This window comes from Gavialis gangeticus, unplaced genomic scaffold (genome assembly GCF_001723915.1).
Source record: "Gavialis gangeticus isolate Ggan-Ray unplaced genomic scaffold, GavGan_comp1, whole genome shotgun sequence".
NCBI classification, from domain to species: Eukaryota; Metazoa; Chordata; order Crocodylia; family Gavialidae; genus Gavialis; species Gavialis gangeticus.
The window spans coordinates 21292756-21302454 of record NW_017729011.1 but is presented as its reverse complement, the minus strand read 5'-3'; the positions used below and the strand labels follow the sequence as shown (position 1 = coordinate 21302454).

At 52.8% G+C, this 9699-nt stretch overlaps 1 protein-coding gene across 1 annotated transcript in view; it reads left to right on the top strand.

Annotated features, from left to right (window-relative positions):
- The first annotated feature begins 4277 nt into the window (after nucleotides 1-4277).
- The window catches only part of EGFL7 (EGF like domain multiple 7), a 34316-nt gene continuing 28894 nt past the window's right edge, over nucleotides 4278-9699 (top strand). The window contains exons 1-2 of the mRNA XM_019510794.1: nucleotides 4278-4497; nucleotides 8846-8915. The gene's annotated coding sequence lies outside the window, so the exon portion shown is untranslated. The remainder of the gene's footprint in view (nucleotides 4498-8845; nucleotides 8916-9699) is intronic.

Sequence of the window (9699 nt, the reverse complement as noted above, 5' to 3'; positions counted from 1 at the left end):
ATGAAATGAGCTTCAGCTCATGAAAGCTTGTACTACATCTATCTATCTATCTATCTATCTATCTATCTATCTATCTATCATAGATATTAGTGATGGGGTCTAGAGCAGCGGTTCCCAAACTCTGACAGATCGCTCACCACCAATTTAAAACAACACAGTTCAGGGTTATGGGAACAGGTGGACAAAAGGCATGGTAGATTTGTACCTTACAGACTAACCAAAGAGGAGTTTGTGTGTATATATGTATTTCTATTTCTATATCTACATCTATACACACACACGCACAAGGTTTTGTGAGCTATGCCATACACTGAGATGTATAGCTATACACACACACGCACACATACTCCTACTTTGGTTAGTCTATAAGGTACAAATCTACCTTGCCCTTTGTCCCATAGCCCTGCACTCTGGCAGGGTTTTCTCTAGAGCCCAGCACTAATATCTGACCACTGGGCTGATACAGCCGATCTGCTATGTTGGATTTTGGAGAGTGTCGCTCTGAGGCTCAGGGGTGCACGGGACAGTGTTAGCATTGCTCTGCCAGGTGTTTTTGGGGGCCCATTGCTCCAAGAGGGTGAGGAGAAGGTGGAGGTCTGGGACTGGCCTTCCCTCATCACCATCCTGTGTTGGGTGCACGAACAACCAGGCTGACCACCCCTAAGGGAAGCAGAGGGCTGCACAGACCCTCTCCAACCTCTGCCCCTCTGCTCAGGGCAGCTGAATAGTGCAGTCTGGCCACAGCATTTGCAGTCTGTCTTTCTCAGGTGCTGGGAAACAGCTCGTTTGATTCATTTCCCTTCCCTTTCTTCTACATTCATCATTTCCCCAGAGCACCCTGACCGGAGAGCAGGGCGTCATCTCAGTTACTGACCCCCGTGCTACCCCTTCTTGCGTATGCAGCATGTCTCCCCTCCAAACCGAGGAGTATCCACTTGCGACCAGTACCACCCCGCCCCAACATGCACTGGCAGAGGGACTGCTAGATTTAATGCAATACATGCACCAGCGCATGCACAATAAAGGTTTTCAGCATTTTAAAAGTCTCCAGGTGAGCTGGGCGGCGAGCTCACGTTGAAATCAGTGCAACTGAAGCACCGCACTCAGGCTCTTTTGAATCATTAGGTGGAGGAATACCTTTGAAAATCAGCCCCTGGTTGCCAACCACATGGCACGGGGCTTCACACAAGCCCTCAAGCATGCAGCGAGCGCACCCACAGACAGACACACACCCGACAGCAGGACTGGGCATGCTGCGGTTTCCTGAAAGCCTGGCCTTCGCAAGAGGATACCGAATGTCTCCGAGATGGAGCGTCATTATTTCCCATTATATCCCAGTGCCATGGTCCCTTGTGACCATGCTTGGCCATGCTGGCTAATAGCAAAGCTACATGGCGGTAAACAGGAAATGTTTTCCACGCATGGCAGTTTTCACTCTGGCAGGCTCAAGGGAGGAAGTCCAGTGAAGAAGTCTCCATCGGCCTCAATGAGATCTGGTGCGGTTGCGTGGGTGGCTCGCCGGTTCTCAGCAACCGAGTGAGATTTATTCCTACAAATAGGCAAAGCACATGGGAGAGGAGGGATTAGGGTTGGGGGCGGTCAGTGGAGATGATCAGTTTGTATCTGGATTAGACCTTTCCAGAGTCCTGGGGGTTGCGGCTTTTTGAGATGAGCTAAGTCAATGCTGCTGTGGGCACCCAGCGCCCCTCAGGACTGAGCCCATGACTCTGCATGCTATAGGGAAAGATGTCAAAACTTCCCCCAGGCCCGAAGCCTCCGGGCCAAGGGGGTGGCTCAGTCCTTTTGTGCCATGCAGCCCCTTTCTGAGTTTAAAGCATGAGCCCAGCAGCGTCCCCCAGGCAGTGGGCACCCACAGCACTGTATGCGTGCACACCCCAAGGGACCGCATTACCTGGTCTATTCGGTGCGGTGCGCTCCCCCACGTACACACCCTAGCTCTCACAGGGGCTGCCGTGGAGGGGGCTGATCAGAGCAGAGGGCAAAGCAGGCACTGTGGGACCCGCACACGCTGTGGAGTCATACTGGTGAGGGACTGGAAAGCCACGGGAAGCAGTGGAAGTCACTATGTGCAATGCACTGTACAGCCATGAAACCTTAATGGGATATCACAGTGAGAGGCAACAAATACATGAGTCCTGCAATAATGGAGATGATGGTAACCTATGCACAACTTGAAACCAACTATTTCCAAAAAGAAATCCAGTTACAATGATATTGCGGGGGGGGGGGGACTTCAGCAATGGAAAGACTCCCATCCAGGAAAACAAATTCATAAATACAGAGAGTTGCAATGGAGCACTGCCCTGAGTCAGGGTCACATTCACGTCCCAAAGAAGTTGAGGTTGAGATCGTGCTGGACTGCTTTGCTAAACAGGGATGTAATTATGCTAAAGCATTTTGCTATATCGGGACCGTAAAACCCTACACTTTCAGCTTCTAAATTGCTCCTGCTTTTGTGGACCTGCTCACCTGATGAAGGGATGGGTCGAGCAGGGATCTTTTTAAGCAAATGCTTAGCGTTTTACTGACTCGGGGTGCAGGGATCAGTAAGGCCTTGCTCTTAACAGCACCTTGGCATCCATGGAGACAGGGGTTGTGTTTTCAGAGTATTTGCTTTCCGAGGGGCTGGGAAAAGGAGCAACAGCTTCACAGGTGTGACAAGGCTGAGCGTGCCTTTTCTCACTTGAACTTCAGATTGGCATTGTGAATTCGTTTCCTCCTGTGGACACCTCCACAGAGTTTTACCTTGAAATATTGGTGAAGACGTCAGCGGTGGCAGGGCAGGGGAAACGCCATCTCCATTCAGCTTGTCCCACGTGCTCAAATACTAAAGGTTCCCACATTTTCTTCTTTTACTGCTCAGTGGATTTAGTGCCGATGCAACGTGCCAGGTTGCCGTCCTCCAAAACTAGGGTGGGAAGGACTGTCTGGTGGACAGGGCACAGGCCTGGCACCCAGATGATGAGAACTGGAGTCCTATTTGGTGCGATGTAGAACTAGCCGCTCACTTCCCCAGCTCCAAAATGAGGAGAGGGCCTCCTTATCTCCCAGGGGATGCTGAGAGGATAAAAAAGACCCACTGATGATCAAGAAGTGGAGTTGTAGATAGCAATGCCAATCCAGACACAAGGTTGGCAGTATCAGAGCCCCAAGCTTCACCATTTGAGGATGGGGATGTACCTTCACCACTGAGGATGGGGATCCTAGAGCCCATCACTACTAGCAATCATAATGAAGCTACCAGGTGGGGATTATGCACGGATGGGAACTTGACCACGACTCATTTTGGTTAGGCTACCAGAGGGGAAGGGGTTTTGGTCGTTGCTGCCGTGTGATGAGCTGGAGCAGGCGGAGCTGACACGAAAGGCCCGTTCTCTACCGGCTCACCTGGCCTTGGAGCTGCGGTGGGTTTTCTTAAGCCCAAGACCACTGGAAAGCGTGTGCTTTAAATATCTTCAGCAAATTAAAACCCAGGTGCCACGCCGTCCAAGAGAAAAGCATGCTGCATTCCTAGTTTGTGATGCCTCCAGAAACAGCCACGTTTGTCCTAAACCTGGGCAGACAGCACCAGGGCTGCGTGTTGAGGTTGGGAGCCAAGGGAGGGCTGGGCCCGCTCCGCGTGCAAGGGGCTGCCCAGTTTTCTGCTCACTGCCTCTGACACCACATTGCAAGCGCCCTTGTTTTTTGCTGTGCGGACAGGGCGTTGGGTCTGCTAACGTGTGCTTAATATAGAGCTGGAAGGGAGGCCAAGGTAAACAGGCTTATTGCTAAAAACTACAGCATGTGACTGACCCTGGAAAGCTTCCCCTTGTCCCTCCGCCTTGTGACCCCTGAGGAGGCCGCGATGGTGGGCAGCTATGGCAGCCCCAGTCCCCTCTCTGGTCTGTCCGTCCGCATCCCTCAAATGCCACGCGACCTGGGGACTGGTATGGCTTTAGGGATGCTGGAGGCAGTCCAGGAGGGCTGCTAGGCCTGACAGCCGGGGCACACGTGGGTACGTGGGCACAGGTTTCCATGAGGACACCATTTCATGCCATGCCGCAGTGGGTGGGCAGCCCTGGGGGGGCTACCGGTGCTGTCTCATTCGCAGCCCCTCTCCCCCTCTCGGGGCCGCTGCAAGCCGGTTGCAGTGTTTGTTCTGCTAACAGAGCTCGTTATCAGTGAGCAACACACACAGGAAGTCCTGTCTGGGATTGTCCATCCCAATCCTGATTTATACAGGAAAAAAGGCATAAAAAGCCACCCTTCCACCTCTAACGGGACCTCCTGCCTGCGTGCAGAGCCAGTGACCAGCCGTGCCGGGGAGGCACCACCGCAGAGCCGCGGCTGCCTACTGGGGACAAGAGGCCTGGGCCATGAAGCAGCACCGGAGGAGGCGGTGGCCGAGGTTGTGGAGAGTTGTTTGGAGCCGGAGAAAGCGGTGCATTTTCCCTGGCTGCTGTGAAGGGGTGCATGGAAGAGAGCAAGGTGCTGCAGGTACTGTATGAGCCATAACCATCGCGGGAATAATGGCCGTGGGCTGGAGGGAGCCAGGGGTTGGGTTTCAGGAGATGTTAACCAGTGCCCAGTTGGGTTAGAGCCATTCGTGCCAAGCCAGCTTGTGATGCCTTTATTCAGTCCTTTGCGATGCCGAATCCCAGGGATTCAAAGGGGCCGCGCCTAAGCGAAGACAAGAGAAGAAACTAAGATCCTTGATACAGTAAACTAACACATTACTGCTAGGACCAACAGGCTGTGACAGCAAATTGGGGGTTTATTTCCAAAGAAGCGCAGTGTGTTGGTGCACCCCGCGCTCAACAATGCAGGAGTAAGTCGGGAGGCCTCTCAGAGGTGTCGGGACGCTTCAGGGCACGATTCGCCCCTGCAGAGATGCTGAATGCTGCTATAGAGCGGTCTCGTTCCACCCCAGAGGCGGCTGCATTTCACTGCACCCATAGCTAGGTACTGACAGTGCAGTGTGGGATGGGGCCACTTCTGTGCTCTGAGGACAGGCAATTGTCCTTTGTCTGCAGGGTGCTTCGTGGGTGGCTTTGGAAACAGAAGCTATGGAAATATAGCACAGGTATTAGTCAGTACTCTCTGCTCTGGTGTTTTTTCCCCGAGTGAAACACAAGTACACATATTTCTCAGTGGGGTGCGGCGGTGCTAGTCGCACTATTTCTCTAAGCAGAGGACAAACAATGAGGAAGAGCAGGTGATAAGAGTAATCCGACTGCTGATGGGCAAGCTCCTGACATTGTCTTTGTCAGCCCAAGGGAAGTGGTACGGATCAGAGAATCACAAGCTGCCGCTGGACTCAGAGCCCCATCACTAAACCCAGATCTACCGTCCATGCGAGAGAAAGCGGGGTAAGACAAGGCGGATTGTGCCAATGATGCAAGCTTACCCCGGGGTCCGATTTAGCACCTTGACACTCAACTCGGCTCGGTTTCCCAACTGATAATGACGAGAAATTAGATGTCAGAAGCTTGCTCCTTTCCAAGCTTGCTCCTTTTTCTGCTACTATTTAGTTGGTCTAATAAGAGGTTTGTCTGCCTATGCTTTTAGACCAGTGTGGTAAAACCAATATCCCTGCTGCTTTCAATGTATTTCTCCACTGAAAGTCTTGCTCGGGGGCAGCAGATTTGCAAACTGCAGCAAATCGTCTAAGCCAAATGAGGGGAAATCTCAGGTAAGGGGGGGCAGCTGTTGGCGGGGCTGCAGCAGGAGTTAGACAAGCGGCACAGAAAAGGAGCAGGGACTCAGAAGCTGAAGGCAGAGGAAACAAGTAGGATAATGCACCATTGCACTGAGATCTCTCTGCCCCCGTCTCCTCCTACATGCCTGTTGGCCATAGGATAAAATCTTTTATTCCTAGCTTGTCTGCTTCTCGGAGGGCAACTGCAGAGACAAATCTCCACTTTGGTCCATTTAACACTTGCTTCTGTGCAAGTAAATCTAAACTAGGAACTGCCTTTTGGCATTGGAGGGTCATAAGGATGAAATGATGTGTTTTAAAGTGGTCTGTCCTGGAAGTAGCCATCAGCTAGTAGAGGGCAGATCTCTCCCCATTAATAGTATTTCAAGTGGTCTCTTTTGGAAGTAGTTGTCGGTCGGTAGAGGACTGATTTAGGGACCGGTTTGATCCATGCACTCAACTCTCATTGATCCCTACTGTGAGCTGAGGGCAGTGCGTGTTTCCTCTGAGGAGTAATGTAAGCTGGAGTTAATTTTTTTGCTGACTAACTCTAATTTTGCACTGTTGAAATCAATGGACTTACTCCGGAGTCACTCAAGGGTGAGAGGAAAAATCAGAGCTATGCTTTTTATTAGCTGTGATTTTGACACTGTAACCATTGCAGTGTCCTTTAAATGCAATCACAAATGTAACAGAAACCTGGCTAAATTGCGGTGGGCATTCGCATTGTTCATGCATTTGTTTTACCCCGGGGACCAGTACTGAGCCAGGAGACCAATTCTGATGGCTGCGCCGTGTGTTCATCGCACGTGCACTCGGGCACCCCCGGTTATCCGAGCGGTTTTGCGAGAGCAGCGAAACCAGGATTTGGACAACAGTAATCAGATACCGCTGGGGATGGGATGGAGCATAATAGGGTGGTGGGAGGTCTTTCTTCTTGGAAAGCTCTGTGGCGTAGGGCTTGCTTGGAAATGTCCTTCATTTTAAAGTTGAAAAGGCCCTTTTTAAAAGTCTTTCCAGCGTGCCGGCTGGCAGAGCTTCCCTTAAACAAAACACCAGGCCTGATTGCTTTTTAAGAGCATCTCCCAGCATCGCTGGTACCTTAGAGCATTTGCTGTCGGAGCCGCATGCAAAATGCCTGCTGGGATCCAAGGGAGAGCGCAGGACGCAGCTACTAATGGGTCAGCCTTGCTAGATGGGGAAAATCCTACAAACGGGTGATGGGTTCTGCCTTTAGGATGTGTCTCCTCCTATTTGTCTCCCTCCCCTTTGCTTCTTATTGCAGCATCTCGGCCTCAGTCCAGGGATGTGTGTAAGAACGTGCTCAAGTGCACGTCTTTCCCTGCACCGGGGCTTCAGCACCTTCCTGAGTTGGCAGGATCGGGGCCTGGGTGTGGACTCTCCCACTGTGTCTCCTCTCATTGTTCACAAACTAAGCCACGGGTTTTCATCCAGAGCCTCCCCCTTCTGCAGAGCAAGAGCCAAACCCTCCATCAGGGCCCCACGGCAGCCTTTGCTGCATACCCCATACTCCCTCCCACGTCACGGGGGAACTGGTTGGGCAAGGGGGCCGCGTGATCACACCTATAGGCCTCACTCGGTGGGATCTGGGGGTTGTTTCCTGCCCCCGGGAGCTGGGGGCATAGGCTGTGTGTGGAGCCGGCTGTGAGATCCTGCAGTGCAAGACACAGGGCATGTGCACTGGGGCTGGGGCTGGAGACTCGCGTCTTTAAAATTGAACCCTAGCTTTTCATTGTAGTCCCGATGGCATAAAGCACAGGGAGCATCTAGTCAGCTGCATTTTAGCTTGTGGGAGAAGTAGCACCCCCATTACAAGGCTGACGCATTGGCAGGTAGATTAAGCAAAAATAAGAAGGGATTATGCAGAAGTATTTTCTGCTTGGCCGGGAGGCAGGCGTTAATAGGAGAAGTCCATCTTCCAGGTTGGAAGGTGTGCGTGGGGACAAGCCGTAAAGAATATCGGTTCAGGGTTGGTATCAAGCTCAGACTTACAGTCCAGAGCTCAGAAAAGTCTTTCCAGAAACCCTGTCGTGGCAGCAAGGACAGGTGGTGGTAACTGCATAACCCAGCTGAAATATGGGGGGGTGTCGTACCCATTTTCACCCTCTGGCCCAGATGGCATAAATATGTCTTGTCCTGGGTCTTGAAGAGTTTCACCCCGATGCAGGATTAAACGAGCATTTGCTGATGGATCCTAAAGCAGTTGACTCCAAGGAGAAGGCTTGTACCGAAATAAGGATTTGACCCAGCAAAAGAAGCTGAAAAGCAAGCGTTGTGGCAGTCCACATGATTGCCATGCTAGAAATAGCTTGCAGTGCCCTTAAGGAAGAATTAAGCAATCAGATAGATACTAGGGGGAACTTAAACTGTAAACTGGGGTGCATTTGTTACTGTCATATTGTTATTAGGCGTGAAGCCGAAAGCTGAGTGCCCACCATGCCTTTAGGTCTGAATGAATCTACCCTAGTTTCCACCTAGGAATTTCAGCCAAATTTTTATACTGCACTCGCACAGCTAAAGGATGAGTCTGGTAAAGCGAGAGCCGAGCATCAGTTGGCTTCAGGCCTGAAGGATGCAGAAGTCAATCGAATAGGGCCCAAAAGTTTGTCAGTCCAGTGTATCTCCCTCATTATATGGGCTGTATGGTGATGGGGGGCTAGCACAGTGACGGGAGCACGGGGAGCCTAGCTCCGATCCCAACCCCTCCTGGGGTTTTGGATGCAGCCCATACCCACCCTGGTCTCTATTTCACCCAAAGCATTTGCAGCCCCAGAGCTTGCACTGAGCAGCGGGGTTTGTCCGTGAAGTTTATGCTCTGCACGAGATGACACGTGGCTGGGGGAGTAGAGATGCTCTAGAGATGGGGTCCCGCACTGCCGAGGGAGGAGTCACACGGATAGCGCCAGGCTGGGATTCCTCAAAGCGCCCCAGGGAATTTGTTGTCCAAAAGCTGCTGAAATTCAGCAGGAACCAGGTGCCAAATTTCCTAAGGCCCCTCTGAAAATGCCGGCCTCACCTACGGTTGGGCTCTGCTGACCTCAGTGGAGCTAGTCCCGAAGCTGAATGCAGTCGCTCCTGCTGGAGGAGTGCAGCAGCGCGTAACCACGGCTTTATTTGTTCCTACAGTAAGAAACCCAGGTGCCACTTAAAGGACGCGTCCCCCGCTTGCAACAGATGACTGATCCCAACAGATCCGGTGAGTGTCCCGGGACCAAACAGCCCCTGGGTCCTTGCGATGGGCAAACAGACAAGAATTTGGCTTGGCCGTGGGTTACAAACCGTATTTGGGAGCTGGTTCTGTATCGGGCTGCAATCACAGCCCCTGCCCAGTGGAGAAACAATAGCACGCTGCACAATAAGATCATCAGCGGCCCTTTGAGGCTCTGGGAACGGGCTGTATTTTGAATTTATGAGACTAAACGTGTTGAACGTTTCCTCAGGGGCCGGCTGGACTGAGACCCGGTCACGAAATAATTCCCACTTCACACTTAGGAGCCCCACTTTCTACGGGAGACAATAACCTTTTCTTCGGACGTTTCTGGTCATTGTTGTCTGGTCCTGGGGAAGCAGGGCCCTGCCCACGGGGCGGATTCTCCTCCACCCTCCCGCTGGCACCGTGCTGCGTGCCAGGGCCAAACGGATGTAACGGCGGGGCCAACGAGCCGGCTCCTGCACTGCTGGAGCCACCCACCCGCGCGGCACCCGGCGGGGCGCAGAGGGCAATGGGAGCCGACTGGTTGGCAACCGAGCAGCTTGCAGAGTAGAGCTGGGCGCATCAAGGTTGAGCGGCACTAGGGAAGCACCGGCCATTTCTTCCGCGCCACCCCTGCCCACATGGCTACACTGAGCAACCCACCCCCAGGCTGGGCGCCGGTGCCCGCCACGCACGTGCCAAGCCGGGCGGGGCGCGGGGGTCAAGCCGGGGAGACAGCAGCCCGCGCTGCCCTGCGGCCTCGGCAACAGACGAGCGCCGGGCCGGG